We start from the raw sequence: 27,632 nt of genomic DNA on the forward strand, positions 1-27,632 counted from the left end.
GTAACCTTTCTTAACACTGTATACAAGGAAGACAGGCAAGTTGTAAAGGCTGCACCTAATGAACCGACAACACATTGTAAAAGTGTTTCAACATCTACAATTATCGTTTCACTCAATATTCTGTCGTTTCATCAAAAAGGTTCAGCCAGTCTGCCATGGGAACCTTCCATGAGGTATCAATATCAGATATGTTCTTTGAAAGTCCGGTATGCATACCAGTAACGGCAACATTTACGAGAACAGTGGCGGAGTTGAACTCTCAGTGGCACGTGCATCGAGGCCGATGCGCACGGCTACATATAAAATGTGATCAAGTAGCTAGCCTGCTACATGATTTACATGCCAATACTGCACCTTATATTGGTTGTGTTCGCAAGGACGCAGTAGTGTTTTAGAAAGTGCGTGCACATAAAATTCAATGTTGTGAACACCACCAATGTGAAGCCTTAACTGGGCCAAGCTTCCAAATTTGCACATCACTTAGATTGCTTATATTGCAAAGGAAGGCTGAACGCCTTCCGAATACGGAAATTTTATTATGTGGCATCAGCTCATTAAACAGATCCAGAGTTGGACATCGTCACCATAATAACAGGAAAAGAATTGGTTCCCCCTGATCGTTATTATCATCTTGTATGGAAACTCCTTTTAATAATGAACAACTCCCTGATATTTATATTATATTTGGCGTGCTGTACTCGATTCTTTTCATTTTTACTGGACGAGCACCAAGCTGCTGCAACCATATATACAGCATATACAAGCAAGCCCGAATTAGGTCATTAGAAGGTAGAGAAACATATTTAAATCAAAGCCTTTTTATTGATATAGAGATTATGTGTACAGGCAATGCACATTTCTGAGGTCGTCGGCTGTGTCGCCGCGATGCGGTGCATAAAGTACAAGCACGATAACATCGTCGCCGCCCACCGTATGCTCCATGTGTTCCAAGCACGCGAGGCTGAACCGACCATGATAGCTCAATCTCGTATGCACAAGGGAGGAAAAAAGAGGAGGAAGCGTGCTGTCTTCCGTCGTGCGTAAGGCATAGTGAGCGGGGAGAGGGGGAGGATTCTGTACCGGCGGTGGCCGCTATGTTCAAGGCGATACACGGTGGGGAATGAGTTCGCTGAGTGCTGATATCTTCCGGTCCACTCTGTCAAATATTCATATGGTTGAATACCCGCGCGAACGACGTTAGAGTTAGTACGAAAGCGCTGTATTGGCTCAACATATGATTACGCAGCGCAATCTTAATAGGTAATTCTCTTATGTAACAAAAGCGCTGGCAGCGCATCAACTTTTCAGCAAAATACAAATTTGTCGATTTCATACGCGGTGATTAACACAGGAGGGAAGGAGACACAGAAATATTCTAAATATTTTAATGAGAGTCTTGTTCTACTGCGATTTCAAAGAAAACGTTATATATCTAGCCTGAGTGACGTACAGGCTTCATTCTTAAGAGGAAGCTTTAGCTCGGGCCCAAATCCGACTCGACCTACTCAAATACATGAAAAATGCAAAAACGATTTTATGAGATGTCCCCTGCACCGATTTTAACTAAATTTGTTGCCTTTGAAAGAGAAAGTTCAATTCTAGTGACAGTTGGAAGCGGAATTTCTATTTAGGCGTTAATTTTGACAAAATAAGTTTCAAAATTTCGAAAACGAAAATAATATACAGGCACGAAGTTTATAAATTAATAGCACGGCATCAAGAACAGATATCGCCTTCTAAAAAGGGCAACCATTAAGCATTTCAAAGCGGATCAATACGATATTTCAATTCATATCTTAAGTGGATTTGTTACGTTGCGTACAAGGGCTCGGCAAAAGTTGTACGTCCATTTTACCGATATCTTTAGATTCATGTGTAACATATATATTTTGTCCCCTTTGGATCTGCAACCAGGTGCTATACATAGAATTGTGACATAATATTTCCTTGCTTAGTTAGCGAGCTGTAAACTTGACAGTTTCGTTTTCATAGAAATTATCAATGTTTTCCAATTTTTATTAAAAAATTGACAATCTAAAAAAATAAAAAATGGTCACTATATTCTGAGTAGTACTCCATAAAGAAAGCACGAAAATGCCAGTTAAGAAGGGAGTTAGGCAGGGAGGTACGATCTCTCGAATACTATTCTCAGTGTGTTTACAGGAGGTATTCAGAGACCTGGATTGGGAAGAATTGGGGTAAGAGTTAATGGAGAATAGCTTAGTAACTTGCCATTCTCTGATGATATTGCCTTGCTTAGTAACTCAGGGGACAAACTGCAATGTATGCTCACTGACCTGGAGAGGCAAAGCAGAAGGGTGGGTCTAAAAATTATTTTGCAGAAAACTAAATTAATATTTAACACTCGCGGAAGAGAACAGGAGTTTACGATAGGTATAGCGAGGCACTGGAAGTGGTAAAAGAATACATCTACTTAGGGCAGCTATTGACTGCGGATCGGGATCATGAGACTGAAGTAATCACAAGAATAAGAAGGGGCTGAGGTCCATTTGGCAGGCATTCTGAGATCATGAACAGCAGGTTGCCATTATACCTCAAAAGAAAAGCGTATAACAGCTGTATCTTACCAGCACTTACGTATGGATCAGAAACCTGGAGGCTTACGAAAAGTGCTCTACTTAATTTGAGGACGATGCAACGAGCTATGGAAAGAAGAATGATGGGTGTAACATTAAGGGATAAGAAAAGAGCAGATTGGGCGAGGGAACAAACGCGAGTTAATGACATCCTAGTTGAAATCAAGAAAAAGAAATTGGCATGGGCAGGACATGTATTGAGGAGGGAAGATAACCGATGGTCATTAAAAGTTACGGACTGGAATCCAAGAGGAGGGAAGCGTAGCAAGGGGCGGCAGAAAGTGAGGTGGGCGGATGAGATTAAGAAGTTTTCAGGGAAAACATGGCCAGAATTAGTGCATGACCGGGGTAGTTGGAGAAGTATGGGAGAGGCCTTTGCCCTGCCGTGGCCGTAACCAGGATGATGATGATGATGATGCAGTGTGGAGGCGTTTCGAAGGAAATAACTGGAAGGATAAAGCCGTTCATCGTTCTACACATCTGGATTGGGTTTTCCCTATTTCTCTTTTTTGGTGAAGCGTTCCTAAATATAGTGATGCATCGTTCAAATCCAGGCCATGACTAAGATGAGCGAAAGTACCTCGCCGTGGGACAAGCCCTTTGTAACTGCCCTGTCTTAATAACCAAAATTATCTTTCGCTTTGGAGTGACACCAAAAATTATGGACAATTTGTGCAGAGCGTGCATAGTGGGAGAATACGGCACCACCTTGGAAAATGCATTGAGTGTTTGTAGTGCTAACATCATTGTTCAATAATAGATTAAGATGTAATCAAAAAGAATGGAGCCGAAAAAAGCAAAATAAAAGCTCCCGCCCGTTTAGGCAACTAAAGAAGGGTATCTGCATCATTTTCGTAGGGGGAAATTACACAGTCAATGGGAAAGTAATTTAAGTATACGAGAACGATGTTCCGTTGAGCCAAAATGCACTAGGAGTAACGTCGCATTGCGGGCACAGGTCGCTGAGCCACTGATGATGGCTCGCAATTTCTTCATATGTCGCCAAAGAACAAAGCACAAGCGCGTTACTAGAATTTTCCCTAACCAAACCTTCCCATTGCTGAGAATCGAATCGGCGTCGTCTTTCTCCGCAACATAACGTGATATCCAGTGAGCCCATTAGCGAGTCTGTCACTTTTCTCTAGCCTTTATCTGATCATAAAGGAAAGCTAGCCACCGAATGCATCAGTTCTTTTATAGCTGGTATCGAAGACAAAATATCTAATATCAGACAAAAAACTTTTTCTTTACTAATGTGTTCTCCATTTACTGGGAACTTGCCGCGCTTTCAGAGCGGCAAATTCTCTCTCTATCTCTATCTATCTAGCCGTTTCACTAGTAGTCAATGGTGTAACGGATACACCTCCTCCTACTCCTATGACATGCAAGAAATGGCTCACATCAAAAATTCACATCAGGCTTAAGTAATATGGCGGAATAGCTCAGCAGTTCACTGGTGATAGCTGACAAGCTTGTCTCCATTATCCGCGGTCATTGCGAACAAGAAATGACTGAGAACACGTGTTGAGAAATTGTTGGGGTAAGTGCGGGAAATATAGTCCAAAAAGTTAAATCGTTCGCGCCGCGTTGAGAACGAAACGTTAATTTGTGATTCATCATTCAAGCTTTTGTACCAAAGAAATGGTACATTTATCGTGCCATTAAGTCATAGTAACCACGGGTAATGAGAAGGAACGCAGCCTGATATAAATGAATTGAGCTCATTGGGCAATCTCTCCGTATCACAAACGGACATTTGTCGCATCAATAAGAACAGAGTACAAGTTCCATGTGCTCTTGGTATGGTGCTTAGCGATAAGAGAGGTCAAGAATGAAAGACAGTATACATGTGTTGATTTACACATGTGTTCCGTATTCATTGTCCTGATGCATATGCTGTTCACCAGGGTAGTCAAAAACAAATTGGTCGCAGTTTGTCCTAGTGTGCATTCTCAGACATGAAAACTGCTATATTTGGGTGCAAGAAGGAAAGAGAAATTAAAGTTGAATACCTTCTAAAATCAGTAGAAGAGCTGTAGTCCATACGGAGAAAAAAAACAGGGCGAATACTAGAGAACAAGCGTAGGCATATGGAACAAACATAGCTCGCTGACAGAAAAACTTAAAATGAAGAGGTCAGGATGCGTGGACCATGTATCGGATACAACAGACATTCGGTACTATGTAAGTGAAACTATTAGAAGGCCTGAGGCCTCCTCCAGGAGCCAATCTGAAACAATCAACACAGCACTTAGATTCTGGTGCGCAAAATACTAGCCAGTAAGGGCAGGTGAAATCAAAAGAGCATAACGATGAACTTTCGTAGAAGGTTGACTTTCGACATTAAATACACAGCTAATAGTTAGAGTTCGGGAAATGCCACACCGGCAGTGTATTCGAAATGAGAAGCGACTATAAATTGTTAGTTTGCCTGCAAAAAATACTAGTTTGCCTCTGTATTAGTGGGTATGCCTGAGAAGTTTTTGTCATTGAGTACTGGACGAAATATCTCTCGCAAACGGTTTGTGCATTAGCCGAGGTAAGACAAGGCCCTTTCTTTCTTTATACTTCGGCGTAACGTTGAAGCCACATGCAAGTAAATGAGGCTAGAAAATAAGACAAGGCCACACGACGGTGCAAGTAGGAGGGTGTTAGGGTGGTTACAAGCAGTGGTAATAGTACTTTGGCACAGCAACAGCTCCCGTCCTCTATCCAAGAAGTGCGTTTTGTCATCTTGAACGCGGCGGCATGCAAAATGTCAACATTTGATCTTGAGGCGTTATTGATTTGATGAGTGCAATCTTGCGGAACATGTTGCGCCAGTTGGAGCCTTGATAGTGCAATAAGTATACCCAAAAAATGTACACAAGCACCCAGCAAAAGCCAGACACACATAAACATGCGCGTCTTAGTTTGTATTTTGTGTGGCTGGCTTTAATCTTCTGGAAACGATATGGCGGACTAAGCTGCAGCTCGCAGCGGCCTGTTTCACATGCAACGGTATTAGAACCATATGCTATTGAAAATTATGCAAGAAACAACGTGATGGCGGCGGACGTGGTATCGCGTTGTGTTCATGTCTTCACATTTATTCGGGAAGATCAAAACGACGAGCGTAATGGCGGCGTCCAGAACGGCCGATAGCGTTAGGGCTTCTTTTTTTCTTTCTTGTGGATCACGAGCCGAGACACAGACGAGAGCAGTCGATGTGCGATGACGTGTGTGATGACGTGACACAGTGTGATGACGTGGTTAAGTCCCACACAAGGATTATTTCATGTAAGCAGGAAGGCAGTACAATAAACTCCACTGTATTAAGAACCTTCTGAATAACGAGTCAGTTGACGCACACAGCAGTAATTTGAACGGGCTGGGTGCTGGCAGTGCCAAGCACAACACCAGTAAGTGACATGGAGTCCTTCCCGAGTCCTCGAAAATGCATCTCATGTAAGCAGAAACCAGTGTTTCCATGTGAACGAGTGCAAATGCAGCGGTCCTTTAACGTGTGCTTCGACACTGTTTTGCCATGATGTCGGAGGCCTTGGGCGTTTAGACGAGCTTGCACGTCTAGCTTTTAGAAATGGACACTGATAGCAAAATAAAAGACACATACCTGTCCGTGTCTTTTATTCTGCTGTCCGTGTCCGATTTCTTGCACCTAAAAGCATTTCTAAGAGCCACGTAGCAACTAGACCGGCTGCAGACGTCGCACCTCAAGCCTCCTTTAAGGGGGCCTTTATTCCCAATATGCACTGCGTGATAAATATATCATTTCGTTATTGATTGAATATTCGCTTGCACCTAGCTGCCTGAGACTTTTCTTTTAATGGTACGTGAAAGCTGCGAAGAAACACTTTATTTTTAGGACTTGACGACTTCTTCGATTAAGAGCCGAATAATTTGCTAATCGCTGAGTCACAACTGATCTTTAAGAAGGGTTAACGTGTGCAAAAGTGTAAAAAAATAGCTTAGTGTGCTATCTGACATTGCTTGGGAACTCCTTGTGATATCTGAAAATATACGAATATATGCTTGCGCTCACCTCGTTGTAATTCGTCGTCCGAAGAGGCGTATTGAATTGGGTGAGTTAGTGTCGGTTCTTGCCTTAACGGTAGTGCAGCAGCTGACACGGCACGAAGGGAAGACAATAGCGTGTACAAAGCATTGACTTTCAACTGGCAAATATGTGTCACATGCTAATTACGTGAAGCACCATAACACGAAGCCAAAAGAGGAATCTACTTAATATGAAGCTTTAGCTCGCTGCCGAGATCGCTATTCTCCAAAAAGAGCTAAACCACTAAATGCATGAATCATATAGCCGCTGTAGTGATTTTAATAAATTTGGTTCAATTTGACGGAAATCCAACAATGTTGTTTCCTTTTGGAAGGAAGATCTTATTTCAAAGCCGGAATTTTCACAAATGCCAAAAAGTTGTGTACTTCAGATGAACTGAAGCCAAAAGTTGACGAATAAATAACTTGGCACACACAATAAAAAAAAAAGATATAGAAGTTCTCTAAACTGCCTCCTTTAGGGTACCTTGAGTGGAGAAATTTGGTATTTCAAGATAGGGCTTTGGCCCAAGTGTTACCATGTTTGAGAGCGTTTTCCTAAATTCTACTAAAAACTTAGTGATATCCTTCAGAGTGTTGTATTTTACACCCATTCTGTTTGTTTGGATGTATCATTACGTGCAGTAGGATGTATCATACGTGCATCAGGCATTTTAAACAAAATTAGTCTGAGGCTACAACGGTTATTCATTTTCAAAAAGTTGTTGCAGTAATTTTATGAGTTTTTAATCCCCAAGTGAACCACACTGTCATGTTTTGCCGATCTGGCTTGCTGAGCGAACAATTTGGAGTCATATTCTAGAATGTGTGCACTGGTTACTCACAAATGTCAATAACATGGTGACATTTTATGCATTGAACTAAAGGTTAAGATGGTAATCAGGGGAGCCTCGTTTTAAAAAAAATGATTCAGTGTCATTCGCATAGTTCACGCGTGGCCCTTATAGGGCAATGGTTTGCAAAAAAAAAAATACAGCACATAACCTGGCTTACATTGTTCACGAGAATTTGTTTTTATTGAATATTGAATTGTATATACCTGTCAGCTGTTTTTGCATGTCGTTTACTTGCAGGTAAACTGTTTTGTCCCACTTGCATGTGACTAAAAATGAAAACGAGACAGATCTTGTATCGGAGTGTCGTCTGTGACCTTGCCTTCAATGCAAAGCTAGTCGCAAGCCAAAGTAATTCGTTCTCCTCCTGTGTTCTTGTTCTAAATTAACCAATGGCACTTGCTGCCTGTCAATCACTGCTGGCGGAAGAAATTTGGCCAGAAGCTTCGCCCTCAATACCGAAAGTTCGGAAGTAAAAAATTTTTCTTGTTGTCAGTTGCCTTTAGGTAACACTTTTCCATAACAAATTAAGCATGAATCATTAATCTCTAAATTGGTTTTGAAAGGTCGTATTTCTGATTACTCTACATTTATGATATATATATATATACATATATATATATATATATATATATATATATATATATATATATATATATATATATATATATATATATATATATATCTGAGCCTTATTTATACGCTTCATATTCTCACCTGTATATACTCATTATCATCGTTTTGGGGCCTGGTGGTGGGGCTCTCACTCAAGAGAATAAAGAAGGGACTGGCTGCCTATACCTCCTCTTACAAGTGTGCTGTCACAAGTGTGCTGTCCGGTTCCTTCTCTCGTTCCCGATCTCTCTCCATCGTCACCTACGGTATATCGCTGGAGCTTCGCTCGGGTCGCCGCCTCTACCAACTGCACTCAACCATGTCGCAAGACCAATAGACCAATACCACGATATCCACCTTACCTGCTCATGCGGGAACCCCTTCTTGAACAGTCACCACCGCTCAGAAGGATCCACCGGGGTTTGCAGGGCTTCCAGGTGACGACGTTGAAGACAGGTTGGAGCTATACGAGGGCGTTAGTGACTTTAACCACTGGAACAAATCAGCAAAACTTGTTCACGTCGCCTTTTGTAAAACCGTGTTTTCACAACCGGCGTTGTGAAAACACAGTTTTACAATCATGAGTTCGATTTCATCAACTGGGGCACCTTTACACCCCCCCTTGGGCCTTATTTTCGCGAACTTATCTGTCCACTCCGATATCGCTAAGAAGAAGCTTGCTGAGCGTGTTCAGCACTCGGGCGATTCTTACCCTGCGTACATAGAGGACGTCCTCGCACTTTGCCGCCACGTGAACACCTCGATTGCAGAGAGTGACCGTGTACGCCACCTGCTTAAGGGTATTGTGACGGTGGCATTCAATGCGCTTGCATTGCCGAATCCGACTACCATTGCAGACATCATCAGTACGTGTCAGCGTCACGATGAGCTTCATGTGCTCCGCCTACACCCTGATACATCTTATTTCAAGGCGTCCAGCGACAGCGAGCTACGTGCCTTGACTCGCTCAATCGTCCTTGAGGAACTGCACGCCCAAGCTTCGTCAACCCTTTCTAAGGTCCATCTGATGCCTCCTGGCGGCGGCCTACGCCATATCGTGAGGGAAGAGATAGCTGCCGTGACCTGCCAGCAAGTCCCGATCCCGCCCCCTATCCCTACACCTACATACTCTCAAGTTGCCTATATTGTGCCACCTTCCCAGCAGCCACCACAACAGGCACCTGTACTACACGTGTCCCTAAATACTATCACTACAAGACCACCATCTGTTTCGTCTTACAACGCATGGAGCGCCCACCTAGACCGGTTTGCTACTACTGTGGCATCCATGGCCACATTTCAAGGTTTGCCGACGCCGTCAGCAAGATGAAAGACGTGGTTATGACAGGTTTGAAAGAGATGAGTTTTCTGGCCCTGTGCCACAACGTTGGCGTTCTGACTAGGATTACTATCCACGAAGTTTCCCATCTCCACAGGACTTCAACACTGCCGGTTCATAGCGTTTCCCACGTCGTCGCTCTACATCACCGATGCGGCGCTCCTATTCCCCTTTTCGACCGGCTACTTTGTCCTCCGATCACCGCCCGGAAAACAAAATGGTGCCGCTTCAGGAGGGAAAGCCGCATCCTTTGGACAACGTGAAACTCCTCCGGAGCGCCCGTAAAATGTACTTTTGATGTGTGTTGGAGGCGTCTGAATCGAAGCCTTGGTTGACACAGGTGCATTGATTTCCGTTATTAGTACTGACTTGTGTTCTCGATTGCGAAAAGTGAAGACACCGTATAATGGCCCTCCCCTTCATGGTTCTAATGCAGCCCTTGTTCAACCCTCCAGTGTTTGCACTGCGCGCGTTTTCATTGATGGCATCCTTCACCACATTCAGTTCGTCGTGCTGTCTTCGTGTACCTGCGCGGTGATTTTGGGAGGGGACTTCTTGTCCTCCGCTTCAACGTTCTTTTGCCGTCAGCGAACCATTCATATGATGGACACTGAATCTTCATCCGCTGTCGATGCTACCGACTGCTTCATTACCGTCGTCTACCGACTGCTTCATTACCTCGGGAAATGAACATATCCTCACACTGACTTCCGACACTATTCTTAATGGTGATGTGTTCCACGCGCCGAATTGTTACTGCATATCTGGTGGGCATAGCGTTGCTTCTAGCCTGGTGCGGTTTTAGGATGGCAGAGCTTTCGTCGCTGTTCATAACCCTACTTCTTCGCCAGTTGTGCTCTCCCAGGACATTACTGTGACTTGCTTTACTGACACCGAACCTCTTTCGCTGCTACCGCTTCACACCGAATCGCCACCTTTGTCTACCACAACTAATTATCATACTGCTGCCGCTGCATTTGAGGGCCGCGATAAATCCTGATCTGACCGCTACACAGAAAGAAGACCTTTTCGCACTCCTGCAAAAACACAGCGCCTTATTTGACGTTCACTCCAAGCTTCTGTGGTGCACTTCCGTCGCAGTGCATCGCATCGAAACCGAAGGCAGTTCGATTGTACGCCGCCGCCCGTATTCCGTGTCTTCCGCAGAATGGAAAATCATTGCGGATAACGTTGATGACATGCTCAAACGAGACATAATTTGTCCATCGTCCAGTTCTTGTCGTCTCCTGTTGTGTTGGTTCGCAAGAAAGACGGCTGTGTACGATTTTGCGTCGATTATCGAGCCCTTAATAATATCACGCGCAAAGACGTATATCCGATGCCAAGAATCGACGATGCCATTGACTCATTCAAGGGTGCAGAATATTTCTCTAGTCTAGACCTCCGATCCGGGTACTGGCAAATCCCCATGCACGAAGCGGACAATGACAAGACAGCCTTTGCAACACCAGACTGACTTTACGAGTTCAACGTCATGCCCTTCGGTTTATGTAATGCTCCTGCAACATTTGAGCGCATGATCGACAGTTTTACGTGGCCTTAAGGGGAAGACCTGTCTGTGCTATTTAGATGATATCGTTATTTTTTCTACAACTTTTCGTCAGCACCTTGAGCGTTTGGACGAAATTTTTACATGCATTTCCAACGCTGGACTCCAACTCAACACAAAGAAATGCCATTTTGCAAAAAAGAACATCAAAGTGTTGGGCCATCTCATCAACAAAGATGGCGTTCGACCAGATCCCATCAAGGTTGCTGCCGGGCTTCGCTTCCCTCGCCCTGAAAATCGAAAACAATTAAGAAGTTTCTTGGGCCTGGCGTCGTACTTCCACCGCTTGAAAAATTATTTTGCTGCCGTGGTGTCGCCGCTGCACAAGTTGCTCACGCCGGGCACTGCTTTCCCTTGGACAGACGACTGCGAACGTTCTTTTCAAGCCCTCAACGAAGCATTAACCACCGACCCTGTCCTCTGTCACTTCGATGTGAACGCACCAACTTGTTTGCGCAGCGACGCCAGTGGCTGTAGGATTGGTGCTGTCCTTCTACAGCGTGATACCACCTCACGAGAGAGAGTTGTTGCCTATACCAGCCGCACACGAACGGCTGCAGAAAAGAACTACTCCATCACAGAGCAGGAATGCTTCGCTGTAGTTTGGGTGATACCTTTACGGACGCCACATCACGGTCATAACCAACCAACATGCCTTATGATGGTTGTCGTCAATCAAAAATTTGTCTGGACGCCTTGGTCGCTGGGCGGTTCGATTACAAGAGTACGATTTTCACGTTGTCTACAAGTCTCGGAAAAAGCATCGATGCCGACGCTCTGTCTCGCTGCCCGCTGCCACTATCATCTTTGAGTACATGCCTCCATTGCTCGCCACTTAATGATGAGACTCAGCCGCCACACCCGTCATTACTTGTAGCGGTTACTGACACGTTATCTTCCATGACTCTGTCACCGTCGATCACCGTCACTCAGCTCGCCTTTTGTCAACGTTCTGACCCCTACTGCAACAGCATTATCCAACGCCTGTGCGGAAATACTTCTGCCCCAAATTCCAGATTACGTCGACAACGGCGACTATTTAAGCTCGACAACGATGTGCTTCACCCCTACATTTACAACTCCGACGGAGACGGCTGGGTACCTGTTCTTCCACGTTCGTTGCGCACACAAGTCCTTCAAGCCTTGCACGACGATCCGTCTGCTGACCATTTGGGTTTCCACAAATCATACCACCGCGTTAGGAGCCGTTTCTTCTAGCCCGGCATGCCTACCTTTGTGGCCAAGTTCGTCGCTTTTTGCGTCCAGTGTCAACGGTGGAAACGACCAACTTCGCATCCTGCTGGGTTCTTACAGCCCATCCCATGTCCCGATACACCGTTTGCCATTGTTGGGATAGACCTAGTCAGCCCTCTGCCCATAACGCCGGCAGGCCATCGATGGATCGTGACAACTGTTGACCAGCTCATACGTTACGCAGAGACTGCTTCTCTACGCTCTAGTCTGGCCTCCGACGTTGCCACCTTTTTTCCGGATGCCATTGTGCTGCGTCATGGTTCACCTCTTGTACTGTTAAGCGACCGCGGCAAGACTTTCATGTCAACAGTGATCGCAGAAGCACTCGGAGCTTGTGGCACATCCGCATATCACCCTCAAACAAACGGCTTAACAGAGAGATTTCATCCCACACTAATAGATATGATATCAATGTATATCGGGCCAAACCATGACAACTGGGACACCCTTTTACCTTTTGTGACCTTTGCTCACAACACCGCTATCCAACGAACTACGGTGTACTCACCTTTCTACCTAGTTTACGGCCATGCTCCAACATTCACCATCGATGCCGCTTTCTTTAAAGCCCCAACTAACACCTCGGCCAGTACACCCGACCAGTTCGTCTTGAGACTTGAGGAATGCCGTCAACGTGCTCGCTTCAACGCAGAAGTCAGTCAGCTAGATCGGAAGCAACGTTACGACATCTCTCGTCGCGACGTCTCCTTTTGTCCTGGAGAGGAAGTGCTCCGTTGGACGCCCATTCGTACACCCGGTTTGTCTGAGAAGTTTGAATCCCGCTTCCTTGGACCCTATATTATTAATGAACAAGCATCCACCCCCGTAACCGCGTGTCACATAACACCGCGTCACATGACATGTGATACATGTCCCCGCACGTACGTGTGTCCTGGTTTGTCGGGCTTGCTCCGCCGTTTTTACCTTTCGTTTTTGTAAGCGCTGTTCACACTTGTTGGAATGTCCAAGGCACCTAACCGCTTTCAAGTTCACATACTTACGCGCGGCTCAGAATTACGATGTTAGACCTTTTTTTATCTTTTCTTCATCTCTATTTTTCTTCTCTTTATCCTATAGACGCGACAGAAGACAATGGAATGGCGCTATGTTTCTACAGCGGAATGAATTATATCGTCATATCCATCCTGATGAGTTCTACTCGGTTAGCCTAGCACTGCTTTCTAGAATAAATAAAATGCAGCCTTGTCCTTCCAATTCACATACGTGACAACTCGTGGCCCCGGGCCTAGATGTGGCACTTGCCTTGTTGTGGTAATCATTCATTGCGCGGTTGTTCACCTGCGAGAAGTGTGCAAACCAGGACTGACGGATCGCAGGCGCGTTTGCTGTAGCTTAAAGGAGGCATAAGATTCCGGATTGGCTACAAGCTGAGTCTGAAAAGTCTTCTTCGATCATTGTGGCAGCAGTAGAATGTGTCACCATGCGAATGTGTCTCTTTGTTTGTCGGGTGAACGAGGCGGCGCGCTCCGCCATTTTTTCCCCTTTAGTTCTCGTAAGCGCTGTTCAAATTTGTTGAAATGGCTAAGGCGCCTTGCCGCTTTAAAGTGAACGTGCTTACGCGCGGCTCAGAACCACGATCTTAAACTATTCGTAGATATTCTCCCCGCTACTAATTTTTCTTCTCTAGGGCATATCCACGCGGTCAAAGACGATAGAATGGCGCTAGATATCTCGCTGAATAAAAATTATTGTCCTACCTATCGCGATAATATTGTGCTAAGTTAGCCTTGTACTGCAGCACCCGTCTCGCGGATAAATCAAGTGAGTTTTTAGAGACCTGGGATCCTCTGGACTGGCCTTCTCCGCAATAAGGTGGCCTCACTACCTACCGGTTTTTCTAAATATCTCGGTGGCTCATTTGCAGTAGTAAGAAGTTATTGTACCTTTTTTTCGAACATCGGACTTCTAATCTGAAGGTGGTAAGTTCGAATTTTCCTACACTATATCTCCAGGCTAGGATTGGCGCCTGACACTGGAATAAAATGGAGAGACAGTAGGGCTATAGTATTCCAGGCGCAACCAAACAAGGAAAGCCTACAAAGCTTCAACAAGACAATGCCTCACCAGGTCAAGAAATGTGCTCTCTGGTGCAGTATACGGCAACTATCATGCTCATGACTGCTTTAATCAACCCATGGCGCACAGTCCCCAGCAGCTGTGGAGCACCTAACCAAGGCTGCAGTCAGACTTGCAATGCAGCAGAGAGTGCTAAGACCTCTGGACCCCAACAGGCCACCACTGCAAACTGAACCTGGAAATGTTCAACACACGAACCCTCTCGAGTGAAGCTGGCTTAGCAGGACTCTTCGAGGAACTAATAGGCATTGTGTGTGATATTATTGGCCTTAGTGAGGTTAAAAGAACTGGTGATGATTATAAAGTGCTGACTAACCACCACGTCCTCTGCTATATAGGAGTCCCAAGAAAGAAGCAATACGGCGGAGGATTCTTAACCTCTAAGGACATAGCGGGCAACATTTACCAGCTCCACAATAGTAATTAGAGGGTAGCAGTAGTCGTAATAAAGCTAAATAGGAGATATAGACTAAAGGTGCTGCAAGCCTATGCTCCAACCTCAAGTCAAAATGATTAATAGAGGAGTTTTTTTAAGATGTTGAACTATATATGAGAAACGTGCAGACTCAGTATACTGTGTAGTCCCGGGCGACTGCAAAGCAAAAGTGAAGAAAAGGGCTTAATTTTTCTTCTCTCGTACCTATCGACGCTGCCAAACACAATGGAATTGCACACCATTCTTCGCTTAATAAATAATATCGTCCTACCTATCGCAATAACGAAATGCTAAGTTAGCCTAGTACTGCAGTTGGCAACTACCGCATCGATTCTAGGAACACTGGAGGAGAGATGTTGGTCGAATTAGCAGAAAGGAATAAGCTCCGTATAATGAATACCTTCTTCAACGAGTGTAACAACATAAAGTGGACCTGTAAATGCCCAAATGGAGGAACAAAAAAATGACAAAGATTTCGCACTTTCTGCCGATCTAATCAAAGTGCAGGATGTAGTAGTGTTAGGTAGGGTAAAGTGCAATTATCATAGGTTAGGGAGGGCTAGGATTTACCTCAGTATGAAGAGAGAAAGAGTAAAACTATTCAAGAAGAAACAGGCCAACGTAGACGCAGTAAGGATAAAAGCTGTCCAATTCAGGCTGGCGCTTGTAAACAAATATGCAACCTTAGAAAAGAGAGATGAAGATGACGGCTTGGTGTATGTGTTTGGTATCGCAAACTCACATGTGCTGGTTTGTTGGGACTTCAACGCACATATAACGTCATCTGGGGCAGTGAATATAATGATTCCCACGCAAGCATTATAGAGTTTGCCGCAAAAAAGTAATCTGAGCGTGTGAAATGACAGCTCTCCAACGTTCATGCCGGGGTTTCGTTACTCAACCTGTATAGATGTTACGCAGAACGATGCGCAGAACGTGCTTACCGCTGGAGTGGAAAACTGGATGACTACACGATGGCACAGAAAGTTCAGTCAACTTCGCGCAGGCGCTTACAATAATCAGGTACCAGAAGGTGGCGAAAATACTGTGCCATCGTTGTCTCCATTACTCCAGTTCCCAGAATATGGTCCGTTGTCCGATCTTTTAGCGGTCCAGTTACCCAGAGCCATCCCTTCCGAGCCCTTGCCGCAGCTCGAAGCACTCCGGAAACATCGGCTGCTGACGAATTCTTTCAACTTATATCTAGACCAGGAATTCGGTTTGCTTGCCTACAATATACAAGTTCGACAACGCTAGCAGAATAGAAAGTTCGTGCGTACTTTATGTCACGACATCCTTTACTTGACTGTGAGTTTAGCTTAAATGAATTCAAATCTGCTCTTTCGTCATGCCGTGCAAAGGCAACCGCAGGGCCAGATGGTGTTACGTACGTGATGCTAAAGAACCTTGGTGCAGTAGGAAGAATGGCTCTTTTGGATATATTTAATAGTGTATATATATATATATATATAAGAGACTTTTCCAGATTTGTGGCAATCAGCTCGGGTAATTCCAGTACTGAAACCAGGAAAAACGACCCTTTGTCTTGACTCGTATCTCCCAAGTTGTTTTTCCAAGCTAATGGAGAAGATGGTAGACAGTCGCCTGCAATGGTGGTGTGAACATAAAATGTGTTTTCCAACTACATGACCCTTATTCGACAAAATCGGTGTACAGTGGATGCAGCCTTAGACATTTCGACATGCGTCGAGCATGAACGAATTTGTGGAAATGTGACAGTAGCAGTATTCTTAGACATTCAAAGAGCATTCAACACTGTAAGTCACATACACGTCCTTGCAGGTATGTTTAAGCTTGGCCTACATGGTCGAACGCTGCGATGGGTATCAAATTTCTTGAAAGATAGAAAAATCTTTATGTAGACAATCGAAGGAGAGAGTAATCATGACAGCATCCCACAGGGCGTTCCGCAGGGCAATTTTCTCATTACGTTTTTATTCAGCTGTGTCATGGCAACCTTACTACAAAAACTCCGGTCTGGTCTACAGTATTCTTTATACGCAGATGGCATCCGCATATGGGCCTCTGCATCTCATATACAAGAGATTCAAACAACGTTGCAAGAGGGTCTTGATAGTATTGACACGTTTTTTCAAAGAAAGAGGCATGAGTCTTTCATACGCAAAGACAGCCGTACTTCCTTTGACTAGACGACAGCTGAATTATTTCCAACTTAGGCTTAATGGGAAACTTTGATGTTCGTGAAAGAGCATACATTTGTTGGAGTTATTCTTGACCGCCAGCTGACATGGGAATCACACATCCGCGCAATTGAAAAGCAGACCAATGCTGTAATAAACGTACTTCGGCGACTCGCTGGCACAACGTGAGGAATATCAGTCTCTTCACTACTACAAGTTCATACCGCTCTCATAACAAAAAGTGCTTACTCGGAACCTATTCTCAATGGTTTAACGCAAACTTCTGAGGAACGTCTCCAACGTTTACTAGCAAGGGGGCTGCGAGTGTGCCTTGGGGTTCCGCAGGCTACCTCGTGTTCTTTAGTAATTGCTGAAGCTCATCACTCACCATTTCCAGTCATACGAACGGCTGAAACATGCCGACATATTTATCCCATCTTACCCCAACACGAGAAGCATCCAATAAACCTCACGCTTACCGAAAGAAATAAAAGCAAAATTCACGATGTTGTTCGAGAACATAAAGCAATATTACCAAGATTTTAATTAAGTGAAGTGGACGTTAGTTACCCTCCCTGGATGCTAACACTTCCTAAAATAGAATTATTGGTCGCCGCGAATAAAATGCTCATGGTAGCCCCACCAACGACTGGCACTCTTCCAAATTTACTCATTATATCCCCAGTACATCCTCGTGTATAGAGACGGTTCGTGTCATAAAAATTGCTCGACTTCAGCATTCGTCATTCCACATTTAGCACTAGAGCAAACATATAAATTATTCTGAGAGACAACTTCCACCGTGGCAGCACTGTTTGCAATGATTTGTTTTTTGCGTTTCATAACATCAGAAAAGCATTCGCAAAAATGGGTTTTCGTTAGCGATGCGCAAGCCGCTCTCACATTACTACAGGGCTGTAAAAAAAAAATTATCTGAACACTTTGCTATTGTATGAGACCCTCAAAGAACTTAAAAAAGCAAGCGCACTGAACCACGTAATTGCATTTCAGTGGCTACCAGGGCCCTCCAATATTCCTCGTAATACTGCAGCGGACGCAGGTGCGAATCGGGCGCACAATAACATCAGAGACAACCAATCTTCCCCTATTGCATAGTGAAGTCCGTCTGATCCTGAGACATATTTCCTCTCGCCTCAGCAAAACTACCTGGTTTGATCAGCAAACTAAGAACTCGTAGTTATACTTTATAGACCCATGTATAAACCTATCAATGCCGAAATATCTAACAGACAACACAAAATTTGAAACATTGGCACACAGCCTGCGTCTTGGTATTACATTTACGAGACACTTCTTGTACAGGATAAAATATGTCTCTAGTCCGCAGTGTTCTTGTGGCCATCCAGGCAAAGATGCGCATCATCTTCTCCTTGAGTGCACGAAATGCGATCCACAAAGAAGGGTACTGCAAGCCAATTCGTTGCTAAGACAAGACCATTCACGCTAAAAATGATACTTGGCCCATGGCCAACTGCAGGCCTGCAGGAAAGAGCACTTCTTGCTCTGAAAAATTTCTTAACGGAGACCAACATTTTGGGAAAATATTAAGTTTCAGATGATCCTTATATGCTAAATAAGTTTCATAAATGTTTTTCTGGGTTCCAAATTGATTTATAAGGTGACCGAAACTTCTACGCAATATGTAAAATTAAGTTTTGTACTTGCAGTGTATTACATGTGTTGCGTGTTTTGGCTGTTCAAAATATCTGATTCTATGTATGCGTATATGTACTGAACTCATGTACAGAACTTTGCGATTCGTGTACTGCTGGACTGTATATTTATTATTCATCCGGTTTTCTACTGAGTGTTATATTTTGTGGCACTATTCTCCCTTTTTATGGAAGTTTGTTTCCTTTGCCAAGTGACAAGGAGTAGCCGGTGCCGCCATAAAGGCGCCAACCTCTCCTAATATTCATTTCTATAAAAAAAGGCGATGGGACAACGATGATCTTATTACGGCGATGGTACGACAACGAATGCATGACGATGATTGTGGGAAGACGCTGCGATGACGATTTCGCGAGAACAGCTTCATGGTCACTATTGAATAACAACAGCTCGATCATGATGGAATGACGAGGAGGAAAAAGCTACAGAAATTCTAAGTATTGTCTACTTATGCACAGGCATCGATTCTTCGGCTGTGACTCCGTTTTTACTTAGTTTTGCTACTTGCTTAGCTTGTGCGCGTCTACCCATGGCCTTTTCAGGGGCAAAAGGTGCTTGCGCTTTAGTAGATAATTTTAAGATTTTCTCGATGAAACCGGACCTTCCAGTGAAATCGCAGCAGTTGAGCCGGAACGATGGGCACGAGCGCGCCTCGACAGAGCAGAGCAATCGAAAGGGAACACCAGCTGCAGCAGTAGCGCTTGAGGCGTTGCGCGAGGGAGGAGAGTGCGTCGCTGCGATGCCATGTCGCCCTTGCTGCCGCTCTCGAAAGCCTCTGTTTTGCGCTTGTTCCTTGTGCACCCAACCTCTCGTCTGCGTACTGAGTGCGCCTCGGTAAGGCCTAATGAAAACCCGCGAAGCATGTCAACGCGCTCGCTTGCCAGCGAGGTGTTCATCAGTCGAAGTATGTTCAGCGGTGTGCAAAAAGACATTGGTCCACTCCAGTAGCGTAGTTGTATCGAAGGAGCAACATGCCGCGGTTGTTTTGCGTAGTTTTAGTATTTGTATCTCGGGTGGTACAGTGCATATTGCTAGTTGACAGAATTTTATTCTGTATGTTCATCGCATTTATTTCTGGGATGGTGCATTGCATCTGCTATGTCAATTTTATACCTAATGCGGAAGCAAGGACATATTATGATTCTCTCTTGTTTCCGGTTATCTTTGCAGTTTTCTGTGTGTTTCTGTTTACTTCTGCATCTGTACACGCGTGAGCGAAAGCATACGGACCACAGGGTAGCCGAAGAAACTAAATTTCTTCATAATTAACAATCATAAACTGGAATTAACAAGCCCACTGAAAAGTTCGGAATGCCAAGTTTGGACTGCAGTCCCCAATTTCAAGTTGCCTTCACAGGCAGAGGAAAAAAACGGCTTTATCGCGGAACCCCTGGTCCGTATACTTTTGCTCACAGATGTACATGCCAAGAGCTGTATCGGCTCCTCATATTTATCTTTTGCAGAATTAAGAAAAATTGCTTACTGAAGATATTTCTTGTCATTCCGGTGATTTATTCGGGAAAGTGGGCATTACTTGTACGAGAAATTGAAACACATATTCAATAATAAAAAATCATAAATTATCTTTGAATTCAATTAAACTACGGAACTCATGGCAATTTACGAATTGTACCCGGTGAGCTTGCAAAGCGCATCCACTTGGACATATATTCCTCTATAATACCAGCTTTGAGATGCGCAGAAATAAACTCGCCTGAAGAATGCTTTGTTGTTACACGCTTTCGTACATTCAAGCAAAGAATTAACTCTAACACCCATGTGTGCCATCCCACATTTAGGGTAATAATATCTACAAACTGGTGTAACCCTGAAAATCCATTTCGAATTAATATATATTGCAAACCCACCTGCTGCAATTCGTAAATTCCAAATTCTAACTGCTGTCCACTCATTACCTTCTTAATTATTTACTTCACTGCACGTAAAGTAATTCTTTAGAAGGTTAATTAGCGGATTTCGGAGAATTAGTTACCCCCCTCCACATGCGTTTCAATTTTTCCTGCTACTAATGTCCGCCTCTACGAATTATGCAGCTCAAGCAGAACAATTATGCTATCTGCCACAAGCGTTATTCAAAAATTTCGTAAAGCTTTGAAGTTATCACGATGAATGTGTTTACTACTCTTTTCTTTCCTAATTTAACTTGTACTCCAGGGCCAGGTCCTTTTTCAAACCAATTTATTGCTGCTTGAGTTTGTCAACGCAATACTTTGGTGTCGCAAAGTAGTTGATTTGATTTGATAATTCCATACTCGGCAGGACAACTAAGGTCATCTGGTAACAGCTTGCGGAAATTATTCAGCATGTGGGTATGCGCACGATGGTCGGTGAAAATTTTTCGCAGTCTAAAGTGGACCGATGACAGAGTTAACATAAAGACAGGCATCACACCAGTAAATACACTACGCAAAAAATAGTACCTATTTATGTACTTCAAAAACGTACATTTGGACCAAAATTTGCTTAGTATCACCGCCCAAAACACTCAAGGTTTTTTACCTTCTTTACCAATTGGGCACTGTGTGTCGTAGAGTTCTTACGGGACTTCAGGAAACTTTACAGATAACGTCAGTGTTACACTGTGGAAGGTATGAATTGCTAATTTTAAGAAAATTCTGTAATTCGTTGACTTACATTTAACACCACATACACATAGTCCATAATGTTTCCCCCTTTACCGAAGTTTGGTCTCGTTCGGCAGCAGTTAAAGTATACGCTGAAGTGCAGGTGAACAGTGAGTGGTTCAAGTATCGTGAAATTCCCAAAACGAACTACGCTTGCAGCACTTGAATGGGTGATTCACTGCAAAGGGCCAAGCTGAGGAACACACTTCGATCCTCTTCTACATTAACCCAAACCCAGTGCCTTGTTTTACAGAATATAAACACGGTGGCTGCTTTAGTTGACCCAAACATTGTACATCGCATAAAAAAGGAACAGGAAGAAACCAGTATTATGTATACTCAACAAATATAATTCGGACATAAACGTTAAACATTCTTCACATTTCACTCCTAACGTAGACCCGATTTTAGCCAAATTTGAACTTGATGTACCGTATAAGTTTTGTGGGACTCTAGGAAGTATTGCAAATAACGGCTTTATAACGCCTTCGAGTACCTGATTCGGAAATTTCTTGCGCAACTCGTATTTCACTGGCGCTCTTGAAGCATTGTCCACAGATCTCTCATAGGATTTCTCCTATTCCTACAAAATGTTACTTTGTAACACATTGAGTTTTCTCAAAATATTAGACAAGCTTTCTGCATAGTTCGTAAAATTTACCTTTAATTATTTGAAATACGTGTATTATAAACGGGCAGCAAATGCCGCAATTAATGTCCACACTTCAAGTTTTCTGTTACATTATGGTAATATATACAGTTACCTACATACTTCCGACTATAATATTGCTGCCACTTTCACTTCCGCCAGGGCAGCAAGTGGCCATGACGGTAGAGGTCGTCATGCGGGAGCAGCACAGCATGACGTTTTGCTACAGCACGCATGGTCGTCTTTGCTGCCGCTTCGGCCCTAATAAGAAGTAGCAGTATAGGACAGGCTCGATCAAGGCGAAGACAGTGTGAAAACGTTGTGACGTCCTGCTCCCATTGGCTAATTTCCGCATTATGGTGTCACGACAAAACCACTTTTGGGAAGCGAAGGCAATACTGGTTGTAGAAAAGTTAATACAGCAATTAAAATGGCGCACTGAAGCTTCTGAGGGTTACTCTCAAGAGTTACGAGGTCGCGGACATTCATTTAAAAAGAAATATATATAATAGAATATAATATGCCAGGAGTGCTTTAGTTACAGACCATTTAGAGGTGGTAAGCAAAGCCGCAAAATCAGCACGGGTCTACCACACCTCAACGCTATTCCTACTTCGGCGGGAAGAAGGCTTCGACTTGTTAGATTAATTGCTCCACCAATGACGTCCATCACGTTGTTTGAAGCTTTTGGGTGCTCCTGGATTCAAGCTTTCCGTCATTATACGGAACTATACAAACATCTTCAATCGCAAGCTCATAGCAACCTACCACCATGGTCGCTAGCAGCTAAGACAGTGCGAGCCTCTTACTCCTAGCAGTACGAATCGGAGGCCAACTTCAAAGTTCGAAACTGTGGGTCGAGACGTTGGCCAAGTAGCAGCTTTTACCTCTATTAGAGTTGCTAGCTACGCTGCTTTTACTGTCATAAGCTACCCTTTCTTATTAAAGCACGCACTGCTTTTTCTTGGACTTTCCCGTTGCTGCGGTCTGGTCGATTGGTTGGTGCCGGACCTTCCGTCCGATAACACAGAAGAATTACGAATCCTAAATACCAACGCACGCAATTTGCTTAACAAAGTGGTCAGCTTGAGGCAATTAGTTTTGGTTGCACCCCGCATTTAATCGTATTTAAGGAAATTTGGCTCCATGAAGGCATTGTTTATCATCATCATCATCATAATTCATCATCATCATCATAAGCAGCAGCAGCAGCAGGAGCATTGGTTACGCCCACTGCAGGGCAAAGGCCTCTCCCATATTTCGCCAACTACCCTGGTCATGTACTAATTGTGGCCATGTTGTCCCTGCAAATTTCTTAATCTCATCCGCCCACCTAACTTTCTGCCACCTCCTGCTACGCTTCCCTTCCCTTGGAATCCAGTCCGTAACCGTTAATGACCATCGGTTATCTTCACTCTTCATTTCATGTCCTGCCCATGCCACCCATTTCTTTTTCTTGATTTAAACGAAGATGTCGTTACCTCGTGTTTGTTCCCTCACCCAATCTGCTCATTGCTTATCCTTTAACGTTACACCCATCATTCTTCTTTCCATTGCCATTGTTTATAGGGGCATCTTCTCCCAGGACTTACCGTGCTTTCCGCCATGACAAATCCACGAAAGGCGGCGGTCTCGCAATTTCAGTAAAAAATTACAGCATTGCCACTTGGTGAAGCTGCTATTCTTGAGATGAACTCTTTAAATATTTCATGACTGAATGCATCTCTATTACTGTTTATTCTTTATCGTGCGCTTTACTCTGCTCATGCTTCAAGTTGTTAACCTCGAGAAAATGTATTTAAAATTTTTATGCCGGAATAGCTCTCTGTTACTGTTCGCTCTTTATCATAGCCCGCAGGGGCGTCTGTGTCAGCGGGCGTTTGGTGTGTTACGCAGCTACGGACCCGAGCAGATAGGGTCGGCCTCTACTGCGGTTAGACGTGCAGGGCTTTTCTATAATATCCGGGGGACAGATCTTGAAGTTTGAGTCGGGGCCGGGTGTTTGGGCCTTGGGCCTTTATGGACCCTCGGCGCAGTCAGCACACCTCTTTGGCCCCCACTTCAGGTAAACGGCACCTCCCAACTGACCCACCCGGGGGAAATCGCCCTTTGCATTTTGCAGTTCTCCTCTCAAACATTTTTCTTTCTCAGTTATTATGAAGACGCACTCACAAAATGAGTCTAGCAAGAGCATACGACAGTGCGGCCGACCTCAACACGATCAAAATAAAAATAAGCGAGGCTCGTGTAGCGCATAAAAAGGTGATCGCGCAGAGAGAGAGAGATCGTTCGAACGCCGACACGACTAGGGCCATAGAGCCTACGGAACCCCTATCTACGCGTGAAGTTCCGTCTTCGGGACGGAGAGCGCCTCGGCTTTTCGGCTGGCACGAGACCTCAGAGAAGCCTGCTGCCGTATCGGAACCCGGATCCACGCGCGAGGTTCAGGAGGGCCAGGCGTCCAACATCGAGGCGAAAAGCGCCTTGGTCCGCCGCCTTGGACTAGGTTTTGAAGCGGCCTGGTGCCGTTTACTGAGCTATGGCCCGCCCATCTTTTCCTGCACCTTGCTGCTTCTTCTACTTTGCCACGTCAGACCCTACCCGCGAAATTTCCACCTCAAGGACTTTTCCAGTGTCCTCACCCTCCGCAATTCCACTGCTACCTCTTGAGACTTCCTAGTTTATTTTCTACGTTCGAACCACAACGCATGCGTGAATATATTTGCAGATTTCTTTTTCGTGTCTGTATGTCATCTAATATTTATGTCGTGAGCGTCATGATCATGCACAGTCTCTGCTACGTGCATTGTGCCACAGGAATTGCGCCATGACGATCCAAATCATCCCATATCCTGCGTACGCGAGACAGGACTTCTCTTATTCTATATAGAAGATCGTCACATTGAATATGTGTGTCTGATGGGTGAGGATGGAGACAGACAAGCTTACGGCAATTGGAAAAGAAGTGGGTTTCGCCGGCCCAGCGCTGAAACAATAGGTAGACGAAGGACGCGTACGCGAAGGGAAACGCGTGAAGCATGCCTGACTGAAAACGCAATGCAGCAAAAGAAGCTGATGCCAAAGCATCAGCTCGATTAAAGGCAGAAAGGGCAGCTTGAGCTCAAGTTAAAGCAGAGTGAGTTAGATGCGACCGCGAGTAGCTTTACTACTGAGCAGCTTACAGAGAGTGTGCACGTAAGCGCTACCGAGAGCTACCAAAGTGCGCATAAACTAATCCCAGCATTTACCGAAAAAACGCGATGAGTTGGACGCATACATTGAACGATTTGAGCGCGTCGCAACGAGTCAAGGCTGACCTCAAGACAAATGTGCTGCATCGCCAAGCCTTTGTCTGACCCGCGAAGCTCTTATTGTTGGTGGCAGAAGGGCACCTGATCGCGCCATGGACTATGCAGCACTAAAAAAGCTTTGTAACAGCGTTTTGATCTCGCTACGGAGGTATAAAAGAAGAGAGAGAAAGAAGAAGATCGCGAGACGCTGGCTGCTGCGTGTTGTTGCTAGTCCACCATCTTAACCGCGTTGACTCTGCTTGTATATACTTTGTAAATACAGTCTGTCTATGCTCCCAACATCCCCGTAACACATCGGTGGAGGTGTGGGGTACCACGGCTGGAAACGGTGCTCCGCTGTGGACGTCACATCGTGGTCCTCACCATGAATGACGGTGAGCACGCGGGATCAACATCGTTGCTGCCTCCAACATCACCATCGCCAGCTACGTCCCTGTACCCTTTACTTGTGGTTGTGCAAACCAAGCTTCCTGGAACTTTCTGCAGGACTGATGGCGCCGACGTTGAAGAGTGGGTGGCTATGTATGAACGCCTGAGTGGAATCAGCAGATGGGACCCTACGTTTATGCTAGCTAACCTGTTTTTCTACCTAAGGGGCACGGCAAGGTGGGGTTCGAAAACCCCGAAGAGGAGCTCACCAGCTGGGACCAATGCAAAGAGAAGTTAACAGAGTTGTTGGCGAACCAGCCGGCCGTAAAATTACCGCAAATCAGGAACTGGCCTCCCGTGCATAATACCCCACGGAGTCCTATGTTTCGTAAATCCAGGAAGTGATGGCGCATTGTCGTAAAGCCGATCACGACATGACAAAAACTGAGAAGGTAGGGAATGTTCTCAAGGGAATTGCTGACGACGCCTTTAATCTGCTCATGTGCAAAAGCTGCTCTACAGTTGATGCTGTCATCACAGACTGCGTGCAATGCGAGCTGGCCTAAAGCAGACGCGTCCTGCAACCATTCGCCAGACATTCCCATACTGCCGCAACGTCGACGTGTGAAGATCAGCCCGCACAGCAGCATGCCTCACCATCAGAGGACGTGGTGCGAATCTTTCGACGTGAACTGGACGCGATAGCGTCCGTAGCTTTCTTTTCGCGTAGCCCTGATTCTGCCCCTTCTTCAGTTCCCCTCGTACAAGCCATCGTTTGCCAGGAACTTGAAAACATTCGACTACATTCTGTCTGTGCTGTCGCCAACCCCAAAGCCAACGAACACCCTTCTGCTATTTTCGCACCACACAGATGTTTTTCTCCGTGTTATCGTGACTCGACTGAGTGGATAACTGCCGACGACCAGCCAATATGTTTCACCTGTCGCCACATTGGTCAGGTCGCCCGAAACTGTCGCAAATCGTGGCCCTCAACAACGCGCACACCAACCAATTTGAGCTGTTTTAATGGCAATACCCGCAATGTTTCGCCCACCGCCGAGTATAACAGCGCCGAGAACCCTACTAGCAACACGTGGTACAGTCGCTCAAGATGGGCGCGCGAACACGAGTCTTGTTCAACGCAAACGTTTCGACCATGTTCTTGTTCGCCGCAGTCACGTCACATTCAGTCCCCTGTGGATTTTGCCGCAGCCTTTCAGAAAACCAAGAAATTCAGCCCTGGGAGGTGGTGCTGCATTGCCTACTACTGAGAAAATCCTCTGTCTGTGTTCACAAAGAGAAGTGTGATTGACGTTAACATAGACAGCATACCTTACCAAGCCATCGTCGACCCTGGAGCCCACGTATATGGGAGGAGTGCTAGCCTACGTAGATGTTTAAAGAAGGTCCTCAGCCAAGGAGCTGCCCGAGTGTTTCGTGTGGGCGACAGCGGCGTGCTAGTTGTGGTTGAATTGTGTACGGCGCGTTTAAGTATAGCTGGCCAACCTACTTCTGTTCTCTTTGCTGTGATTGAAAACTGCCCTCACGACGTTATCCATGGATTGTACTTTTTATCCCGTCCTACCGCTCTCACCGACTGCGCAAACGGCGTTCTTCAGTTGGAACTGCCTCGAGTCGCCGATTTTCCGAGCACCGCTCCACCGCACTTGTCTTCGCTTCAAGATGTGCGTCTGTCACCGGAGGCCGTCACTAACGTCGCTTTAACCGCACAGTCACAAATTCTTGACGGTGAATATGTCATTCGCCCCATCATCGACATTCTTTTGAACCAGAACCTTGCTCTTCCGCATGCGCTGGTGGTGATTACTGATAACGGCGTCGTTCTTCCGCATATGAATTTCAGCCAGTGCCCTCAAGTGCTTCCAGCCGGCGTGTTCTTGGCCAACGTTTCTAATACTTACGAATTTGACATTGAAATTCTGAATGCCGAGAGTGGTTTCTTAGCCCCAATTGTAGTTCACAGCT

General features: G+C 45.0%; 1 long non-coding RNA gene across 5 annotated transcripts in view; it reads left to right on the forward strand.

Annotated features, from left to right (window-relative positions):
- Positions 1-4,997: 4,997 nt before the first annotated feature.
- Positions 4,998-27,632, forward strand: part of LOC142558056 (uncharacterized) — a 120,643-nt gene continuing 98,008 nt past the window's right edge. For all 5 annotated transcript variants that reach the window (XR_012822941.1, XR_012822940.1, XR_012822944.1 and 2 more), the window contains exon 1: positions 4,998-5,136. This is a non-coding gene — a long non-coding RNA (uncharacterized LOC142558056). The remainder of the gene's footprint in view (positions 5,137-27,632) is intronic.

The sequence above is a fragment of the Dermacentor variabilis genome, chromosome 9 (assembly GCF_050947875.1).
Source record: "Dermacentor variabilis isolate Ectoservices chromosome 9, ASM5094787v1, whole genome shotgun sequence".
Taxonomy (NCBI): Eukaryota; Metazoa; Arthropoda; class Arachnida; order Ixodida; family Ixodidae; genus Dermacentor; species Dermacentor variabilis.